Source organism: Molossus molossus, unplaced genomic scaffold (assembly GCF_014108415.1).
Source record: "Molossus molossus isolate mMolMol1 unplaced genomic scaffold, mMolMol1.p scaffold_m16_p_2, whole genome shotgun sequence".
Taxonomy (NCBI): domain Eukaryota; kingdom Metazoa; phylum Chordata; class Mammalia; order Chiroptera; family Molossidae; genus Molossus; species Molossus molossus.
Window position 1 is genome coordinate 5794108 of NW_023425355.1, and position 23533 is coordinate 5817640.

Here is a 23533-nt window from a genome sequence, read left to right on the forward strand (position 1 = left end):
TATTCTAACCAGAAAAACCACCACCCTCTCACCAAAGACCCAATGTTTCCAGCACTCCCAGCAATTCCTATAACTGAATCAGTCTTCTAGGTCAAATCCATTTAAACTATAAAACTTAAGTGGTTTTGGTTAAAACTACACTCCAAATGGGAACCTCAAGTACTACATCTTGACTTTTTTCTACCTAAGGAGGCTGAATAATATACTATTTCTTCAGTGTTTTGGAGAGCAAAACCATTGGGGAAAGAACTTTCATCTATGGGGGCAAGGAGATATTATATGATTACTATTTCAAACATCATCTTCAGCCTAGTCTTGGACTTTGACTCTTTAAGAAGCAAAAAGCCTGGGTTGGGGTAACTTGTCCCACCCAGAATTTCAATGGTATCTCATCTTTTCACCATTTCCTCTTGTTTGCTGACTTGTCTAAACATTTACCTGGCAGGCAAGGATTCTGGTTTTAAGCCTTTAGTTTCACCGAACTTTTGTCTTCCAGACCCTTTTTATCTCCATGAATTTGCCCAGTATAGCCTGGGACTGACTTTGGTTGTCTACTCATTTCTTGCAGCTTTGACCAGACTTCCAACATCTGAAGATCCATGGACCACAGTTGCACCCCATCAGAATCTCTAGCAGGAAGAAAATGTAAGGCCCTGAAATATAACCCTAGAATAGCCCACACCAGAAGTTCTTCCATGGGTCACATTTTCTCTTCGATTTTGAATAATTTTTCTGGCCCTACTATAATCTAGGGACTCTGGGAAACTTCCTCTGAAGCTATGCCTTCCAAGCTGCACCTCTACTCTTTCCACTGCACCCCAGTGCACATACAGTGCAGTTAATTGCAGACTCCCTACCTATAGTACAAACATAGCAAAATTCAGTCAGCACACACCAGTATAAACTTACCTGTTATTTATGGCTGGTGACAACTCTAAATAAGTCATGGCATCTGTTCTGAATAGTTGGTGTCATTACCACATCAAGTAATAAATATTCTGACCTTGTGCTGTTTACATATATTATGCCTCACAATATATAACTTAGCACATACAAAAACATTGGTGAAAGTTTCCCAGTCATCCAAGTTTTGCTTCCTGAAGTGTGAGTGTTCTACATCAATCCCAGACAGCTGAGGAGAATAATCTCCTCTATTTATACTGCTCCTTGATGAGTGGTTTTCAGAGGCCAACTCCTTCAAGCTATCCCTGTTTTAACACTTTCTTGTTTTGGCTCTAAAGTACTACTTAATCACCATTTGCTTTACTCAATTATTTTTTTAACTTGAAAAAAGTTTTTAGTTTATTTTTTACTTTTACTGTTTTTATTGTTGAAAGTATTACAGATGTCCTCCCTTTTCTCCATTGAGCCCCTCCCTTCCATTCTCACTTCCTCCTTTCTTTCCCAACCTAATGTCCCTGTCGATTGGTTGTGCATATATGCATATAAATTATTTGGTTTATCTCTTCCCACCCCTCCTTTTTAACAGCAGTTTTAGATTTTCTCCTGTGCTTTCAAACTGTAAATCTCTTTAAAGAATGCACTGTCATCCAACTCCCAATCTTTCATCCACATGTTTAACCCTCTCCCTCATGGAGTCCCATTCAGGTTCTCTCTTTGTCATTATTAATTTAAGTTATAGAATCCTAAAGTATCAGAGGTTCAGGGAATCTGAAAGTTAATCTAGTCCAAACTTCTCATTTTTGAGATGTAGAAAAAATGAGGCCCAGAACCAGGAAGGATATTGTTTAAGATTCCAAATGAATTGTGTGAACATTGAGTTTCATTTCTCTACATTAACACAGGCTTATACCTTTGTTTTGCTTTTTGTTTGTGCAAACAAATGTATTGAAGTATAATTCACCCTCTTAACGTGTATAATTCAATAATTTGGAGTGTATTATATTATTAGTATTTTAATTATAATAAAATATGTATAACAACATTTTGACATTTTAATCATTTCTAAGTAAAAAAATAATTCCATTGCACTAATTCCATGTACAACCATCACCATTATTCATTTCCAAAACTTTTTTATTACTCCAAAGAGAAACCATGTAACAATAACTCCCCAGGTCTCCACTCCCCCAACATCTAGTAACTTCTAATCTACTTTTTCTATATATAAATTTTCCTATGCTAGTTAAATCATATAGTAATACAATATTTATATTTTTGTTTCTGGTTTATTTCATTTAGCATGATGTCTTCAAGGTTCAACCATATTTCAGAATGTGTCAAAGCTGCATTCCTTTTAATTATTGAATAATATTCCATTTTATGTATATTCCACATTTTTATTTATTCATTAATTAGTTGGGTTGTTTTTACCTTTGGGCTACTGTGAGTAATACTGCATTTAGCATACAGTATCTCTTCATGTTCCTGTTTTAAATCTCTCAGGGCATATATCTTAGAGTGGAACTGCTAAATTAGATAGTACTTCTGTGTTTAGGTTTTTGAGATACTGTTAGGTGTTTTCTGTAGACACTACCATTTTGCATTGCCATCAGCAATGTACAAAAGTTCCAATTTCTCCACACCCTTACTAAATTTTTAAAAAGTTAATATCCATCTTAAAGGGTGTAAAGTGGTATCTCATTATGGTTTTAATTTGCATTTTCCATGATAAATGTTATTGAGTATCTTTTCATATGCTTGTCGGCCATTTTGGATTTTGTCACTGAGTAGTAAGAGTTCTTTATATACTCTGGATATTAAATCCTTATCAGATATGTGGCTTGTGAATATTTTTCTCAATCTTTGGGTTGTCTTTTCACTTTAGTGAATGTGTTTTTTTGATGCACAAAAGTTTTTAATTTTTATAAAGTCTAAATTAGTTACTTTCTTCTATTCCACATACTTTCAGTTTTATATCTAAGAAATCATTGCCAAATCAATGTTATGAACATTTCTCTATATGCTTTATTCTAAGGATTTTATGATTTTTTTCCTCTTTAGTTTAGATTTTTGACCCATTGTGAGTAAATTTTTGCATACAGTGTAAGAAAAATATCTAACTTCATTCTTATGCTTATGGATATTCAGTTTTCCCAGCACCATTTAATGAAAAGAGTGTCCTTTCAACCATTTAATGGTCTTAGAAACTTTGTGAGACCTAGTTAGCCATATAGATGAGGGTTTATTTCTTGGCTCTCTATTCTATTCTCTTGGTGTATATGTCTGTCATTATGCCAGTACCACACTTTTTTTATTACTGTGGCACTGTAGTAATATTTTATATCAGGAAGTGTTAGACCTCCAACTTTGTTCTTCCTCAAAATAATTTTGAGTAGTCAGAATCCCTTGAGAATACATATACATTTTAGGATGATTTATTTGTATAAAAATACCATTTGGATTTTTTTTTTTTTTTAATCCTCACCTGAGGACATTCTTCCATTTTTTTTTGTTCAGGTAGAGTGGGAGGGGGAGAGAGGAAGAGAGAGAGAAACATGGATGTGAAAGGGACACATCGAGTGGCTGCCACCCGCACGACCAACCAGGGCCGGGGACAAACTGCAACCGAGGTATATGCCCTTAGCGGGAACCGAACCCGGGTCTCTCGGGACCGCAGGCCGACGCTCTAACCACTGAGCCAAACCAGCCAGGGCTACCATTTGGATTTTGATAGAGATTGCATTGAATCTGTAGACTGCTTTGGGTAGTATTGTCATTTTAACAAATTGACTATCTCAATCCATGACGATAGGATGTTTTTATATTTATTTAGGCTCTCTTTAATTCCTTTCAGCAATGTTTTATAGTTTTCAATGCACAGATTTTCACCTCTTTGGTTACATTTATTCCTAAGTATTTTATGCTATTATAAGTTGTTTTTTTTAAAAAAAAAAAAAAAAAACTTTTTAAAAATTGTTCCTGACAGTCTATAGAAATACAACTGATTTTTTAAATATCCTGCAATTTTTTAAATTCATTTTTTTGCTTTAACAACTTTTTGTGAGTTCTTTAGACTTTTCATCATATGAGATGATATTGTATGCAAAATAAGGTTATTTTACTTCTTCTTTTCCAATGTGGATACCTTTAACTTCTTTAATTTTTTTTATTATTGATTGGAGAGATAGGAAGGGAGAGGGAGAGAGAGATAGAAACATCAATGAGAGAGAACATCTATTGGTTGCCTCCTGCATACTCACCACTGGGGATGGGACCCACAGCCTGGGCATGTGTCTTGACCAGGAATCGAACCAGTCACCTCTTGGTGCATGGGTTGATGCTCAACCTACTGAGCCACACCAGCTGGGCTAACTGCTTTTCTTTCTTTTCTTTCTTTCTTTCTTTCTTTCTTTCTTTCTTTCTTTCTTTCTTTCTTTCTTTCTTCTTTCTTTCTTTCTTTCTTTCTTTCTTTCTTTCTTTCTTTCTTTCTTCTTTCTTTCTTTTGCATAATAGTTCTGGCTAGAACTTCCAGTGCTATGTTAAATAAAATGGCAAAAACAGGTATCCTTTCCTTGTTCCTGATCTTAGAGGGAAAACTTCCAGTCTTTTAGCATTTAGTATGATGTTAGTTGTGGTTTTCAGATATGACCTTATCATGATGATGAAGTTTCCTGGATCGAATGCTTTTTTCTCTCTCTTTCTTTTATCATGAAAAGGTATTAAATGCCTTTTTTATATATATCAATTGAGAAAATCGTGTAATTTTCTTCCCTTCTTGTATTAATGTTGTATATTACATTGATTGATTTTTGTATGTTGAAACATCCTTGCATCCAGGAATAAATCCCACTTGATCATAATATATAATCTTTTTTTAAAAAAAATTATTAATTTTGAGAGAGAGAGGAAAGAAGAAGGAGAGGGAGAGAGAGAGAAACATCAATGTGAGAGCAAAACATCAATCAGCTGCCTCCTGCACACCCCCTACTGGGGATCAAGCCTGCAACCCAGTCATGTGCCCTGACTGGAAATTGAACCAGCAACCTTATCATGCATGGGATGACACCCAACTAACTGAGCCACACCAGCAGTGCTATGATCTTTACAATAATCTATTTTCTTCTGTTTACAAGTATTCTGATGGAGATATTTACATCTATAGTGCTAAGAGATATTGGTATGTAGTTTTGGGGGAGGGAACGTTTCCCTCTATCTTCTTAAACTTTTTGGAAGAGTTTGAAAGATTGGTGTTAATTCCTTTTTTTTTTTTTTTTTTAATCTTCACCCGAGGACATTTTTTCAATTTTTGTACAGATAGAGGGGAGGGGGAGGGGGGGAGGGAGAGAGAGAGAAACATCGACTTGAAAGGGACACATCGAGTGGCTGCCACCCGCACGACCAACGAGGGCCGGGGACAAATTGCAACCGAGGTACATGCCCTTAGCGGGAACCGAACCCGGGTCTCTCCGGACCGCAGGCCAACGCTCTAACCGCTGAGCCAAACCGGCCAGGGCGTTAATTCTTTTTTAAGTGTTTGTTATTAGAATTCACCAGTGAAACCATCTGATCTTAGGCTTTTCTGTGTTGAGAGATTTTTACCCCTTCCTCTCTAACTTCATTTTTTCCAATCTATGGAGATATAATTGACATAAATTACAGTATAAGTTTAAGGTGTACAGCATTTTGGTTTGATTTATATATATATTGTGAAATGATTACTGCTATAAGTTTCCTTAGCATCTATCATCTCATACAGATACAATAGAAAGAGAAAGCAAAAAATGAAAAAAAAAATTTTTCTATGAGAACTCTTAAAATGTGCTTTCTTAACAATTTTAATGTCTATAATATAGCAGTATTAATTATAGTCAGCATGCTGTATATTACATCCCTGTACTTATTTATCTTCTAACTGGATCCTTGTATTTTTTTAACTACATTTTTCTCCCCAACCCCACCTCTGGTAACCATAAATCTGGTCTTATTTCCAATGAGTTACTTTTTTAGATTATACATGTAAGTGAGATGATACAGTGTTTGTCATTCTCTGTCTGACTTATTTTACTTATCATAAAGGCCTGTTGAGAGGTTTTGATTACTGATCAATCTCCTTATAGTTGTCAGCCTATTCAGATTTTCAACTTCCTTTGTGTTAGTTTTGATATATTATGTGTTACTAGAAATTAGTCCATTTCATCTAAGTTATCTAAATTTTTGAAAGATAATTGCTTTTAATAACCTTCATAATTATTTTTTATTTTTATAGAGTTGGTCGTAATATCCCCAAATTTATATCTGGTTTTAGTAATTTGAGTCTTCTCTCTTTTCTCTTTGTCAATCTTCCTAAAGGTTTCCAATTTTATCTTTAAAAAAAAACAACAACATTGGTTAAAATATTTTTCTCTATTGTTTTACTAGTCTCTATTTTATTTATTTATACTCTAATGTTTCTTCTTCTTATTATTATTATTGTTATTGTTGTTCTTATTTTCTTCTGTTACCATTGGGTGTAGTTTGTTTTCCTTTTTCGAGTTCTGTAAAAATTTGGGATCTTTTTTCTTTATAATGCGTGTGTTGATACATTTCCCTCTTAGAACTGTGTTGTTGCATCCCATAAATTTTGATATGGTGGTTTTTTTTCTCCATGTATTTTTAAATTACCATTGCAATTTCTTACTGAAACCATTGTGTGTTTGTTTATTTTTGTTACAGATGTTTCTCCTTTTTCCCCCATTGACACCCTCCTCTCCCTCCCTCTCCGCCCTGTCCCCAGCTTTGTAGTCCATGTCCATTGATCATGTATACATGCATATAAGTTCTGTGGTTTATCTCTCCCCCCACGCCCTCTTCTGGGGATTGCCAGTCTGTACCCTACTTCCACATCTCTGGGACTACCCTGTTCTTCAGACTGTTATGCTCATTATATTCCACAAATAAGTGAGATCATATCATACTTGTCTTTCTCTGTTTGGCTTGTTTCCCTTAGGATAATACTTTCCAGGTCCCTCCATGTCATCTCAAAGGATAAGAGATCTTTCTTTTTTATAGCTGCATAGTACTCCATGTGTATATGTACCACTGCTTTTTTATCCATTCATCCACTGATGGACATTTGGGCTGTTTCCAGATCTTAGCTATTGTAAATGGTGCTGCTATGAACATGGGGGTACATACATTCTTTCTGATTGGTGTTTCAGGCTTCTTATGGTATATTCCTAGAAGTGGGATCACTGTGTCAAATGGCAATTCATTTTTAAATTTTTTGAGGTAACATCATAATGCTTTACATAGTGGCTGCACCAGTCTGCATTCCCACCAGCAGTGTACTAGAGTCCCCTTTTCTCCACACCCTCACCAACACTTGTTGTTTGATAATTTGTTGATGGTGGCCATTCTAACAAGTGTGAGGTGATACCTCATTGTTGTTTTAATTTGCATCTCTCTGATGATTAGTGATGTTGAGCATTTCTTCATATGTCTCTTAGCCATTTGTATGTCCTATTTGGAAAGGTGTCTATCCAGCTCCTTTGCCCATTTTTTGATTGGGTTCCTTGTCTTCTTTTTGTTGAGCTGTATGAGCACTCTATATATTTTGGAAATTAACCCCTTATCTGATATATCATTAGCAATTATGCTCTCCCATACAGTGGGTTGCCTTTCCATTTTGGTGGTTGTTTCTTTTGCTATGCAGAAGCTTTTGAGTTTGATGTAGTCTCATGTGTTGATTTTCTCCTTTGTTTCTGTTGCCTTAGGGGATGTATCAGTGAGAATTCTGCTGCTTATGATGTTCGAAATTTTGTTGCCTACATTTTCTTCTAGGATTTTTATGGATTCATGAGACAATTTAAGTCTTTAATCCATTTTGAGTTTATTCTTGTGTAGGGTGTAAGTTGATGGTCTAGTTTCACTTTTTTGCATGTAGCTGTCCAATTTTCCCAACACCATTTGTTAAAGAGGCTGTCTTTACTCCATTGTATGCTCTTGCCACCTTTGTCAAATATTAATTGAGCATAATGTTTTGGGTCCATTTCTGGGTTCTCTGTTCTATTCCGTTGAACTATCTGCCTGTGCTTGTGCCAGTACCAGGCTGTTTTGATTACAGTAGCTTTGTAGTATAACCTGATATCTGGTATTGTTATCCTGCCTAGTTTGTTCTTCTTTTTCAATATTGCTCTGGCTATTCAGGGTCTTTTTTGGTTCCATATGAACTTTTGAAGTGTTCTAGTTCTGTGAAGTTTGCCATTGGTATTTTGATGGGGGTTATTTAAACCATTGTTTGCTTAACATTGTGTTGCTTAATTTTCACAAATTATATATTTTCCACTTTCTCTTCTGTTATTCATTTGTAGTTTCATTTAATTATTCTGTATGACTTTAATATTAAAAACGAATTTTAAATAAGCATATATTGTGAAATGATTACCACGATCAAACAAGTTAATATATCCATCACCTCATACAGTTATCATATTTTTGTGTGGTGAGAATATTTAAGATATACTTTCTTATCAAATTTCAAGGACATAATACAGTGTTATTAACTATCACCATGCTGTATATTAAATTTCCAGGACATACTCATATTATATAACTAAAATTTTGTACCCTTTAACCAAAATTTTCCCATTTATGTCAACTCCCAGCCACACATCAACAGCCAACTGCTTCTATGAATTTAAATTGTTTCAATTCCACCTATAGGTATAATCATGCAGTATTTGTCTTTTAGTGCCAAGCTTCTTCAACTCAGTTTAATTTCCTTCAGGTTCATCCTTGTTGTCCCAAATGACAACATTTCGTACATTTTAAAGGCTGAGAAAAATATACACACCTACACAAACACACTACGTTTTTTAAAATTATTCATGTATTAGTGGTCAGAGCTTGTTTCTATTCCTTGGATATTGTGAATAATGCTACAAAAGAAACACGAGAGTGCAGGTATCTCTGAGATGCTGATTTCATTTCCTTTGAATATATGCTTAGGATAGGGAGGATGGTATCTGCGGGGGGGGGAAAAGGAGAAACATCTGTAACAAAAATAAATTAGTTAATAAAAATAAATTTAAAAAAAATCACACACACAGACAGTAGAAGTGGAATTCCTTGATCATAAAACAGTTCTCGTTTAAATTTTTTGACAAACCGCAACTGTTTTTCATAATGGCTATATCAATTTACATTCCAACCTACAACACAAGTGTGTTCCATTTACTCATCCTCATAAACATTTTTTAAAATATTTTTTATTGATTTTTTTTTTAGAAAGAGAAATATTGATATGAGAGTGAGACATAAATTATTTTGTCTTTTTTATATTAGCCGTTCTATCAGGTTGGAAGTGATTTTACACTATAGTTTTGATGTGCATTTCCCTGATGTTTAGTGATGCTGGGCATCTTTAAATATACTTGTAGCCTCTTTGTATATCTTCTTTCAAAAATTGTCTATTCAAATTTTTTGTCCATTATTAATTATTTTTTCTTGCTGTTGAGTTATTTAAGTTTTTTAATATTTTAGATATTAACTTCTCACCAGGTATATGGTTTTTAAATATTTTCTCCCATTCCATAGGTTGTCTCTTCACTCTATTTGTTGTTACCTTTGCTGTGCAGAAGCTTTTTATGTTGACTAAAATCCATTTATCTTTTTATGCTACCTGTGCTTTTGATATTATATCTCAAAAACTTATTGCCTTGACCAATGTCAAGAAGCTTTTTCCCTATGTATTCTTCTAGTAATTTCACAGTTTCAGGTCTTACTTAAGCCTTTAATCCATTTTGAGTTGATTTAGATATATGGTATGATACAAGGATAAAATTTCATTATTTTATATGTGGTTATCCAGTTTTTGAAAATCACTTATTGAAGAGACAGTTTTTTACCTATGGTGTATTTTGGCATTCTTATAGAATATCAATTGATCAGAAATGGATGGATTTATTTTTGTGTTCTCTATTTTGTTTCATTAGTCTTCATTTCTCTTTTAATGCCAATACTATGCTACTTTGATTACTATAGCTTTTTAACATATTTTAAAATCAGATCATTTGCTGCCTCCAGCTTTGTTCTTCTTTGCTGTAGATTGCTTTGGTTAGTGAGGGTCTTTTGTGGTATGACATAATTTTAAGATTTTTAAAATTTCTTTGAAACATGCCATTAGAATTTTGATAGGGATTTCAGTAAATCTGTAGATGACTTTGGGTAGTATGGACATTTTAATCACTATCATATTTAATTTTTTTATGACAAACCCACATACTATTTTTCATAATGACTATACCAAATTATATTAATGTGAACAAAGGATAGCTGTTCACTTATTTGTGTCTTCTTCAATTTCTTTCATCAATTTTTTGTACTTGTCAGTGTACAGATCTTTCATGTTCTTGGTTAAATTTACTCTAAAGTATTTTTGATGCTATTGTGAATTAAATTATTTTCTTAATTTATTTTTTGGATAATTTATTGTTAGGGTATAAAAAAAGTGACTAATAGTTGTATGTTAATTTTTGTATCTTGCTCTTTTGTTAAATTTGTTTGTTCTAAAAATCTAACATTTTCGTGGAATTTTGGGGACACTTCTGTGTATAAGATTATATTATGTGCGAACAAGAACCATTTTTCTTATTCCTTTTTAATATAAATGCCTTTTGCTAATTTTCCTTCTCTAATTGCTCTGGCTAAAATTCACAGTACTGTATTCAATAGAGTTGGCAAGAGTGGGCATCCTTGTTTTTTGTTCCTGATTAGATGAATATGATGTTAGCTGTGGACTTGCCATATATGGCATTTATTATGTTGATATTTCTTCTTTCTACACCAATTTGTTGAGCGTTTTTATGATGCAATATGTTAAAATTTGTTCCATGCTTTTTATGCATCTATTGAGATAATCATATGATTTTATTCTTTATTCTGTTTATGTGATGTATCATATTTATTGATTTGTGTATAGTGAACAATCCTTTCATCACAGGAATAAATACCACTTGATTTATGGTGTATGATCCTTTTAATGTACTACTGAATTCACTTTGCTAGTATTGAAGGCTTTACATTTACATTAATCAAGGGTATTGGCTTATAATTTTCTCTGCTTGTAATGTTTTATTGAAATTTGTTACCAGGGTAATGCTGGCCTCATAAAATGTGTTTCAAAGGTTTCCTCCCTCTTCAAATATTTGGAAAAATTTAAAAGGAATTTGTATTAATTTTTTTTTTTACTGTTGACGCTATTACAGATAACCCTCATTCCCCACCCCCTTTGTCCACCTCCACCTCGCCCTCACCCCCCTCTTTCTGGCCATCACCACATGGCTATCTGTATTTGTGGGCTATACATATATGTTCTTTGGCTAATCTCTCACCATTTTTTTCCAAATCCTCAATCAAGGATATGTTTTTATTGATTCTATAAAGAGAGAGAGACAGACAGAGAGAAACATTTATATGAGAGATGAACATGGGTCGGTTGTCTCCTGTAGGTGCCCCAACCAGGAATCGAAACTGCAACCTAGGTATGTGCCCTGCCAAAGAGTTGAACCAACAACTTTTTGGTTTACAGGATGATGCTCTAAACAACTAAGCCCCTCAGCCAGATCTCTTCACTTTCTTTCATCTAGTCCTTTCTCATCACCACCCACTGTGACCTCTGTCAGTATGTTCCATGTATCCATGGTTCTATTTTGTTTATTAGGTTCCACACATAAATGAGATCATATGGCAAAACGTTTGATAGAATTTATTAGTGAAGTCACTTCCTTGTTTTTCTTTGTTGGAAGTTTTTGATTACTGATTGAATCTCCTCACTCATTGTTGGCCTGTTTTGATTTTTTTATTTATTCATGATTCATTAAGAAATTTACTACCAGGTTGATCAGCTGAAAGGACTGGCTGCAACCACCGACTGCCATGAAGGATCAGCTGTGTAAGGGCCCACCCCACAAAGCAAGACTTACTTCATTAGGATTCTGGTGCATGCTGAGTCTGCCCCTTGAGTGTGTCTCTTGTAGAGGTGATTGGGTGGTGCTTTGACATGGTCTGAAGCTTTATACTGGGTGTGCTGGTTCTGGGGCCTCCTGGGAGGTGCTGGCCAAGTTCAGCCCTGCTTATGTTCTGCGTGTGGCCATTTGGTATGAGCTACAGAGCGATCTTCAGATGGTGGCTATTTGTACTGGGCTTGGAGGTACCCAGGTGAGGGCAGCTGTGAATCATAGCCAGCTGCTGCTAGTGTTGGGCCCGGGGCCATTTAGTGAGTGGTACAGGGCACACTGAGGCCAAATACTGCTTGTTTGAGATATTTTAGGAAAATGTGAATCATGAGCAAAGACAGACCATTCCTATGGTAAAGCCACTGGAAATAGCTTGTGTGGGCCTGAAAATTGGTTAGGGTGGGACCTCAAAAATCACCAGCATGGGGCAAACTGTGTTAGACAGGTTGATGGAGTCTCAGATGACACCTGCCTGTTGTTTCTGTGTATGAGGGTTTATCAAAGGAACAATTGCCTCTGCCAGCACTTTTGTCTTAGATAAATCTGCCCCCTAGCTTTTGTCCTGATGCCAGACAATATAGTTCCTCCCCTTATGTGCCTGGTGCCTTTTAAGATGCTTCCCCAGTGCAACAGCTCAGAGAGTAAAACCCTGCCTGGGCCCTTTAAGAACTGCCTAGGACTCTTCTATCTATCTATCCTCTCAGCATCTATCTCTGGTGGTTTTTATAGCCAGAATTGATGGGGGCTTTGCTTCCTGGAACAGGAACCCTGGGCTGGAGGGCCTGGTGTAGGGCTGAGGCACTTCGCTCCTCAGGGTGGTACTCTGCAGCTAAGATATCCCTCCCAATTTTTATCCACCACATGTGGATGTGGGACCATCCCATTCTGCTTCTTTGCCACTCCTTCCAGCCTTGATGTGGCTTCTCCTTTAATTCCCTAGTTGTAGGACTTCCATTCAATCTAATTTTAGGAGGTTCTGAATTCTGCAGTTTAGTTGTAATTTTCATGTGATTGTGGGAGAAGGGGAGTATGGTGTTTACTTATGCTGCCATCTTGACCAGATTCTGAAATTTCTTTAGACTTGCTGTTTTTTTGGCGGGGGGGGGGGGGCAACATATGATTTATCCTGGAGAATGTCTTGTGTGCATTTTAAAATAAGGTGTATTCCACTGTTATTGGATGGAATGTAGATGTGTGTGTGTGTGTGTATATGTATATGTCTCTCAGATCCATTTTTAACAGATTTTTCATTGATATTTTTAGAGAGAGACATTTTAATAGGAGTTGCATTGAATCTACAGATTTCTTTGGGTATTATGGACATTTTAATGATATTAATTATTCTAATCCATGAACATGGTGTATGCTTCCACTTATTTATATCTTTCTCTATTTCTTTGTTCAATGTTCTATAGTTTTCCAACTGTAAGTCTTTACCTCTTTGTTTAAGTTTATTCCTAGGTATGTTATTTTTTTTGTTGTAATGGTAAATGGGATTCTTTTGTAAGTTTCTCTTTCTGAGAGTTCATTACTGGTGTATAAAAGTGCCATTGATTTCTGGATTATATTGATTTTATATCCTGCTACTTTGCCAAGTTCATTTATTAAATCTAGTAATATTTTGGTGGAATCTTTATGGTTTTCCATGAACAATAAAATGTCATCTGCAAATAATGACAGTTTTACTTCTTCCTTTCCAATTTGAATGCCTTTTATTTAAGACTTTCTTTTTTTTAATTAATTTATTTTTGTTACAGATATTTCCCCTATTTCCCCCACTGATTCCCCCCTCCCCCTCTCTGCCCCCCTCTCACCAGCTTTGTTGTCCATGTCCGTTGTTCATGCATACATGCATATAAGTTCTGTGGTTTATCTCTCCCCCCCAAGCCCCTCTTCTGGGGATAGTCTGTACCCCACTTCCACGTCTCTGAAACTATCCCATTCCTCAAACTGTTATGTTCATTATATTCTACAAATAAGCGAGATCATATGATACTTGTCTTTCTCTGTTTCACTTAAGATGACACTTTCCAGGTCCCACCATGTCATCTCAAAGGATAAGAGATCTTTCTTTCTTACAGCTGCATAGTATTCCATTGTGTATATGTACCACTGCTTTTTTTATCCATTCGTCTACTGATGGGCATTGGGGCTGTTTCCAGATCTAAGCTATTGTAAATAGTGCTGCTACAAACATGGGGGTACATATATTGTTTCTGATTGGTGTTTCAGGCTTCTTAGGGTATATTCCTAGAAGTGGGATCACTGGGTCAAATGGAAGTTCAATTTTTAATTTTTTGAGGTAACACCATATTGTTTTTTATAGTGGCTGCACCAGTCTGCATTCCCACCAGCAGTGTACTAGAGTCCCCTTTTCTCCACACCCTGGCGAACACTTGTTGTTTGATGATATGTTGATGGCGGCCATTCTGACAGGTGTGAGGTGATACCTCATTGTTGTTTTAATTTGCATCTCTCTGATGATTAGTGATGATGAGCATTTCTTCATATGTCTCTTAGCCATTTATAGGTCCTAGGAGAAGTGTCTAGTTCCTCTGCCCATTTTTTAATTGGGTTCTTTGTCTTCCTTTTGTTGAGTTGCATGAGCACTCTATATATAGTGGAAATTAACCCCTTATCTGATATATCATTGGCAATTATGCTCTCCCATACAGTGGGTAGCCTTTCCGTTTTGATGATTGTATCTTTCGCTGAGCAGACGCTTTTGATTTTGATGTAGTCCCATGTGTTCATTTTCTCCTTTGTTTCTGTTGCCTTAGGTGATGTGTCAGTAAAAATTCTGCTGCGTATGGTGTTCAAAATTTTGTTACCTACAGTTTCTTCTAGGATTTTTATGGATTCATGAGTCACATTTAAGTCTTTTATCCATTTTGAGTTTATTCTTGTGTAGGGTGTAGGTTGATGGTCTAGTTTCATTTTTTTTTTTTTTTTTTTTTGCATGTAGCTGTCCAATTTTCCCAACACCATTTATTAAAGAGGCTGTCTTTACTCTACTGTATGCTCTTGCTACCTTTGTCAAATATTAATTGAGCATATTGCCTTGGGTCCATTTCTGGGTTCTCTGTTCTGTTCCACTGGTCTATATGCCTGTTCTTGTGCCAGTACTAGGCTGTTTTGATTACAGTGGCTTTGTAGTATAACCTGAAATCTGGTAATCCCTCCAATTTTGTTCTTTTTCAAGATTGCTGTGGCTATTCGAGGTCTTTTTTGGTTTCATATGAACTTTTGAAGTATTTGTTCTAGTTCTGTTAAGTATTGTCACTGGAATTTTGATGGAGATTGCATTGAATCTATAGATTGCTTTGGGTAGTATGGACATTTTAATGATGTTGATTCTTCCAATCCATGAACAAGGTATGTACTTCCACTTTTTTATATCTTCCTCTATTTCTTTTTTCAATGACCTGTAGTTTTCTCTGAATAGGTCCTTTATTTCTTTGGTTAAGTTTATTCCTAGGTATCTTAATTTTTTTGCCGCAATGGTAAATGGGATTGTTTTCTTAGTTTCTCTTTCTGTGAGTTCATCATTGGTGTATAAGAATGCCATCGATTTCTTGATGTTAATTTTGTATCCTGCTACTTTTCCAAATTCATTTATTAAGTCTAGTAAATATTTGATGGAGTCTTTGGGGTTTTCTACATATAGTATCATGTCATCTGCGAATAATGCCAGTTTCACTTTCTCCTTCCCAATATGGATCCCTTTTATTTTTTCTTCCTGCCTGATCACTGTGGCTAAGACTTCCAGTACTATGTTAAATAAGAGTGGCAAAAGTGGGTATCCCTGTCTTGTTCCAGTTCTTAAAGGAAATACTTTTAGTTTCTGCCCATCGAGTATGATGTTGTCTGTAGGTCTTTTATATATGGCCTTTATCATGTCTAGATATGATCCCTCTATTCTCACACTGCTGAGCGTTTTTATCAGAAATGGATGCTGGATTTTTGTCGAAGGCCTTTTTGACATCTATTGATATGATCATGTGGTTTTTATTCTTCATTTTGTTTATGTCGTGTATCACATTTATTGATTTGCGAATATTGTACCAGCCTTGCATCCCTGGGATGAATCCCACTTGGACATGGTGAATAATTTTTTTTATGTTTTGCTGGATCCGATTTGCTAGTATTTTGTTCAGGATTGGGCGTCTATGTTCATCAGGGATATTGGCCTGTAGTTTTCTTGCTTCGTAATGTCTTTTCCTGGTTTTGGAATTAGAATTATGCTGGCCTCATAAAAAGGAGTTTGGAAGTCTTTTTTCTTCTTGAATTTTTTGAAATAGTTTGAGGAGAATGGGTGTTAGTTCTTTTTTGAATGTTCGATAAAACTCCCCTGTGAAGCCATCTGGGCCTGGGCTTTTGTTTGCTGGGAGAGTCTTGATTACATCTTCAATTTCTTTTGTTGTTATTGGTCTGTTCAAGTTTTCTATCTCTTCCCGGTCCACTTTTGAGAGACTACGTGCTTCGAGAAATTGGTCCATTTGGCTTAGGTTGTCGAATTTGTTGCCATATAATTGTTCATAGTAGTTGTTGACAATCTTTTGTATTTCTGTGGTGTCAGTTGTTACTTCTCTTTCATTTCTGATTTTGTGTATTTGGGTTCTCTCTCTTTGTTTCTAGCTAAGGGACCATCAGTCTTATTTATCTTTTTGAAAAACTAGCTCTTTGTTTCCTTGAGCCTTTGAATTGTGTGGGGTTTTTTTTTTTTGACTCTATGTCATTTATTTCTGCTCTGATCTTTACTATTTCTTTCCATCTACTTGCTCTTAGATGTTTTTTGTTTGTTTGTTTGTTTGTTTGTTTGTTTGCTTTCTAGTTCTTTAAGTTGTGAGGTTAGGTAGTCTATTAGAGATTTTTCTTGCTTCTTGAGGTAGGCGTGTAGTGCTATGAACTTCCCTCTCAGAACTGCTTTTGCTGTATCCCATAGGTTTTGTGTTGTTGTGTGTTCATTTTCATTGGATTCCAGGAAGTTTTTAATTTCTTCCTTGATCTCCTCATTGACCCATTTGTTATTTAATTACATGTTATTTAGCTTCCATGTGTTCGAATGTCTTTGCATTTTCTTGTTTCAATTGATTTCTAGTTTCATGCCATTGTGATCTGAGAAGATGCTTGATATGGTTTCAATCTTCTTGAGCTTGTAGAGACTTAGTTTGTGTCCTAAAATGTGGTCTGTTTTTGAGAATGTCCCATATGCACTTGAGAAGAATGTGAATTCTGTAGTTTTGGGGTATAATTCTCTGTAGATATCTATGAAATCCATTTGGTCTAGTGCTTCATTTAGAGTCTCTATTTCCTTGCTAATTTTTTGTCTAGAGGATCTATCCAGTGATGTCAGCGGGGTGTTGAAGTCCCCTGCTATGATTGTATTGCTGTTGATTTCTCCTTCGAAGTCTTCCAGAAGATTTTTAATATATTTTGGTGGGTCTATATTGGGTGCATATATGTTTATCAAAGTCAGATCTTCCTGTTGGATAGATCCTTTCAATATTATGTAGTGGCCTTCTTTGTCTCTAATAATGGTCTTCATTTTGAAATCTATTTTATCAGATATGAATATTGCTACCCCAGATTTTTTTCCTTTCTGTTTGTTTGGAAGATTTTTTTCCATCCCTTCACTTTCAACCTATGTGAGTCTTTTGTTGTGAGGTGGGTCTCTTGTAAACAACATATAGATGAGTCATGCTTTCTTATCCAGACATCTACTATGTGTCTTTTTTATGGGAGCATTCAATCCATTTACATGTTAGGTGATTATTGATATGTATCTATTTATTGCCATTTTTGTTTAGTGTGGTTATATATTTCTTCCTATTTCCCCTGGGAAGCTGTTTATTTGCCCTTCTATTTTGAATGATAGCCTTGCTGGATAGAGTAGTCTTGGATTCAGTTCCTTTTTTCTCATGACCTTGATTACTTCATGCCATTCCCTTCTGTACTGTAGTGTTTCTGTTAAGAAGTTAGCTGAGAGCCTTATGGGGTTTATTTTGTAGGTAACCTATTGCTTATCTCTTGCTGCTTTTAGGATTCTCTCTTTGTCTTTAATTTTTTTCAGTTTGATTACTATGTGTCTTGGTGTGGGCCTGTTTGGGTTCTTCTTACTTGGGGCTCTCTGTGCTTCTTGAACTTGAATACCTTCTTCCTTCACCAAATTAGGGAAGTTTTCTGTTACTATTTCTTCAAATATATTCTTTAACCCTTGCTCATTTTCTTCTTCTTCAGTGACTCCTATTATGTGAATATTATTACGTTTCCTGTTGTCCCACATTTCTCTTAAGCAATCTTCCTGTTTTTTAATTGTTTTTTCCTTTTGGTTTTCTGATTGGTTGATTTTTTTCTACCCTGTCTTCTAATTCGCTGATCCAGTCCTCTGCTTCCTCTACTCTGCTGTTTAGACCTTCCAATGTGTTCTTTATTTCTGATATGCCATTCTTCATTTCTTCTTGGTGGTTTTTAATTTCCAGCTGGGTGATTTTCAACATTTCTATGTCTTTACTCATGGTGCTCATGTCCTTATACATGCTGTTGTGCTTCCTCAAGATCATGGCTCTGAATTCTAGTTCTGTTAACTTGCTTAACTGCACCCCATTTGTCTCATCTTCGGTAGAGGTCTCTTGTTCTTTCGTTTGGCTTTTGTTTCTGTGTTACACCATTTTGGCTGTCACAGTGGGCTTTGTAACCTCCCAAATTTTCACTGTGGGTGTTGGTGTTCTGCTGTTTGTGCCTCCCTCTCTTGGCTTTGGATGAACAAGGGAGGGCCCACGCTAAACACCACTGTCAAGTCTTACTTTCCTGGTTAGAGTTGCTAGCCCAGGGAATGGTTCAGTTATCCTCTAGCTTTTTGCCTGGAGGCTATTTGTAGAGGTTACCTGAGGAACCTTGGCCTCTCAGTTGAATGAAAAACTCCCTCTGTTGCTCAGTGTAAGAGGATTTCCTGAGGGTGGGGCAGATGCTGGTTGTTAATGGGCCTCAGTTAGCATTTCAGTGGCCACCTGGTGGGGTTGAATCTCCGAGGGAGGGGCCGCTGTCTCTCCCCAGGGCCCTGGGAAGGAGTAAGGTGACCACAGTCCTGCATGGCTGCAACTCAGCAAAAGCTCTGAGCACCCTCCAAATCCCGAGTGTCCCCACACAGTTTCAGTCCAGTCTTCCCTCCCTCTGCCAGAGCCCAAGTTAAGTGGCTGCTGCTATTTTAGCCTCTGTGCCAGCTCTGGGCTGTTGAGTCGCTTGGGAGTTTAACCTGAGGGCGCTGCTCCCAGCTAAGCCTGCCCCTCCCAGCCAAGGCCGCAGCTCCCAGCAGAGGCTGCAGCTCCTAGCTGAGGCCACCGCCCCCAGCCGAGGCTGCAGTTTCCAGCCAAGGCTGCCATTCCCAGCCAAGGCCACCTCCACTCCCAGCTAAGGCCTCCGCTCCCAGCTAAAGCCTCCGCTCCCAGCTGAGGCCGCTGTGGACCGTGGGCTCCAAGACCCCTATCGCGTCCTCGCAAGCCTACCAGGATTGAGTCAGTGTCCTTGGTTATGTGGTTCTCCAAGCTGCTTTTCGGTTGCCTTTTCCTGACGATTTGTCTTTATTTCTGTTGTAATTCAAGTTTATGTCCTGGGAGATGGTCTGCGTAGCTTCCATTCATTCTGCTGCCTTTTTCAGGTTCTAGACTTTCTTATTGTCTGATTGCTGTGGCTAGCATTTCCAGTACTATGTTGAGCAAGAGTGGTAAAAGCAGACATCCCTGTCTTGTTCTTAATCTTAAGGAAAACACTTTTATGTTTTACCTATTGAGTATGATGTTGGCTTTCTTTTTTTCTTATATGGCCCTTATTATGGTGAAGTATGGTCCCTTTTCCTCCCACTTTGCTGAGAGTTTTTATCACAAATGGCTGCTGGATTTATCAAATCATCTTTCTACATCTATTAATATGGTCATGTGACTTTTGTCTTTCATTTGTTGATGTGATATAGCACAATTATTTGTTTTTGAATAGTGTATCAGTCTTGCATCTCTGGAATAAATCTCACTTAGTAATGGAATATGATCTTTTTAATGTATTGCTGGACCAACTTTACTAATACTTTGTGGAGGTCTTAGCATCTATGTTTATCAGGAACATTGGCCTATTATTTTCTTTCTTGGAGTGTTTTGAAATTAGCATAATGCTGGCCTCCTAAAAATAACTTTGAAGTCTACCATCAGCTTGAATTTTTTGGAATAGTTTAAGAAGGATTGGTATTATTTTTTCTTTGAATGTTTGGTAAAATTCAGCTGTGAAGCCATCCAGTCTAGGACTTTTGTTTACTGGGAGTTCTTTTTATTACTGTTTAATGTAATTAGTTGTTTTAGGTAGTCAGGTTTTCTGATTATTTCTGATTCAGTTTTGGAAGATTGTGTTTCTACAAATTTATTAATTTCTTTAAGGTTTTCCAATTTGTTGGCATATAGTTATTTATCATATTTTACATTTTTAAATTTCTGTGCATTCAGTTTTTACTTCTCTTTTATTTCAGATTTTATTTATTTGGTCCTCTCTGTTTTTTTTGCCTTGATGAATCTGATTAAAGGTTCATAAATCTTGTTTATCTTTTCAAAGAACCATCTCTTGGTTTCATTGATCTTTTGTATTGTTTTTTTGTTGTTGTTGTTGTTGTTGTTTTTGTTTTGTTTTGTTTTGTTTTTAGTCTCTGTGTCATTTATTTCTACTCTGATCTTTATTATTTTCTTGTTTCTACTCACTCTGGGTTTTGTTTGTTGTTCTTTTTCTATTTATTTTAAGTGTGGGGTCAAACTGTTTATTTGAGATTTTTCTTACTTCTTGAGATAGGCCTGTAATGCTATGAACTTTTCTCTCAGGACTGCGTTTGCTGTGTCCCATGGATTTTAGGTTGTGTGTGTTTATTTTCATTTTTTTTTAATCCTCACCCAAGGATAATTTTTTACTAATTTAAGAGAGAGGGGAAGGAAGAGAGGGAGAGAGAGAGACAGAGAGAGAGAAACCAATGTGTGAGCAAAACATTGATCAGTTGCCTCCTGTTTGTGCCCCCATCAGGAAATGAATCCACAACCTTAGCATGTGCCCTGACTAGTAATTACACTGGCATGGGACCTGCTCCAACCAAATGAATTCCACCAGCATGGGCTGTTTCAGATAATTTTGAAGTTCTTCCTTGATCTCATCGGTAACCCATTCATCATTTAATAACATGCTATTTAGCCTCTGTGTGTTTGAATGTTTTTGAGTTTTCTTTTATTGTAGTTGATTTCTAGTTTCATGCCATTGTGATCTGAGAAGATGCTTGATATGATTTCAATTATCTTGAATCTTTAAGACTTATTTTGTGTCGTACCATGTAATCTACTTTTTTTTTAATTGAGTTTTTAGAGAAGAGGAAAGGAGAGGGAGAGAGAGAGAGACTCATCAATGTGAGAGGAAACCATGAGTCACTGACTCCAGCATGACCTCCCAGCCAGGGATTGAATCCACAACCCAGGCATTTTCCCTGACCTGGAATTGAACTCTCAACCTTTTGGTGAATGGAATGACACCCAATCAACAAAGCCACACCAGCCAGGGACATGTGGTTTGTTTGCCTTATGGTCTATCTTTGAGAATGTTCCATGTGCACTTGAGATGAATGTATATTATGCTGCTTTGTGACGAAGTGTTCTATAAATATTAATTAAATTAATCCAATCTAGTGTTTCTTTTAAGTTTGCTGTTTCCTCATTAATTTTTTGCCTGGAAGATCTATCCAGTGATAAGTATAGGGCATTAAAGTCCCCTAGTATGACTGTATTGCTATTGATATCTCCCATAAAGTCCACCAAGATTTAAAAAAAATGTATTTAGGTGCATCTATATTGGGTGCATGTGTTTATCAGGTTATTTTCTTACATTTATGAAACGTTTCCAAGAGATGTTGAAGCTGCTGATGTAGAGATCACACTTTGAATAGCTAGAATCCAACCCAATTGGCTAGAGATAGTACAAGATAGAATTAAATTAGTGCTGTAATTGAAGTCAGACAAGGTGATGTGATAAATCAACAGCTAGATAGGACTAAATGAATATCACTGATAAGTGATATTTATCTGCAACTCTATTGTATGGCAAGATGTCGATACAATAGACAGGAAAGAACTTTAGTCTAAGACTCAATTTTCTAAGATCAATTCTGTCATCTATTCCCTGCATGATCTTGGACAAATTTTTTTTCTTTTTCTGGGCCTCACAGTTGGAAAATGGGATAAATAGATGATCTCCAAAGTCCGTTACCCCTCTTGATATTTTGAGTAATGATTCGATGATACTGTTACTAAAAGAAAGAAATGGTACAAGAAAAGAGATTAGAAGACTGAACCTGAAAGAACAACATCATCTAAGGCATACATTTTAAGAGGTGACCCTTATATGTTACCTACATATTGATGAGTCACAAATTAAAATCTCTGTATTTACTATATATACAAAATGTTTCCATTTACGTTTCCAATAAACAATTCATATTAACATGACTTTGATTGATGTATTGGTGTCTTTGCTGCTACAAAAGATCTCCTCCCTAATTCTTTAAAAAACTTTTTTTAACCTTTATTGATTTTAGAAAGAGAGGAAGGGAGAGGGAGAGAGAGAGAGAAAGAAACATCAATGAGAGAGAACATTGATCAGGTGCCTCCTGAATACCCCCCACTGGGGATTAGGGCCACAACCTGGGCATGTGTCCTGACTGGGAATCGAACCAGCGACCTCTTGGTGCATGGGTCGATGCTCAACCACTGAACCACACCAACCAGACATACCTCATTCTTTTTAATTTTAGGAGATCTCTCTTGATTATTCTCTTCCTCCATGATGCACAAACCAATGGCAAATCATGTTGTTACTATCTCCAGATTATACTTTAAATTTGTCTTCTGGCCTCCATTTTCACTGCTACAACCACAACACAAGCACTGTCATCTCTTGCACAGAATAGTACAAGTGTACTAACAGGTGTTTCTGCTTTACTCTTGTCCCGTACAATCTATTCTTTACAAAGCAGCCAGGGATATCTTTAAAGCAAACTTAAAACTATGCTACGTCCCTCTCTATTTTTCTCACAGTACTATCTAAATTCATATGTTGTATTTATTTTCTTTATTTATATTTTGTTAAATCCCACAAGAATAGGAGTCCCATGAGAGCAGAGACCTAGTATGGACTGTTGAAAGTCTTCCCCTTCTCTTGGTACTATGCCAGGCACAAGGCACTCAGTAAATATTTGTTAAATAAGCTAATCAAGAGACAAAGACTAACAAAAGCAAAGGAAGCCTTTAGAAGCAGGAACCCCCACTATAGATCAGCCTTATTATTTTCAAATCCAGATAGTGGCCAGAAAGATAATTATCATCTCCTGAATGCTTAATACGTGTCAGGTTCTATAATGGTAGGTAAGCCTACATTTTACAGATGAGGAAACTGGGGAGACCATATGAGATTAAGTTACTTGTCCAGAGTTATCCAGCTGCATGTGATTGAGCCTGAATTTAAAACTTTATCTGCATTATTTCAAGATTAGTGTTCTTTTTCCATTCTAACTTTTCCTCCTTTTTATCTATCCCCACTGCTACCATTTACATGGTTTCCACTCCCCA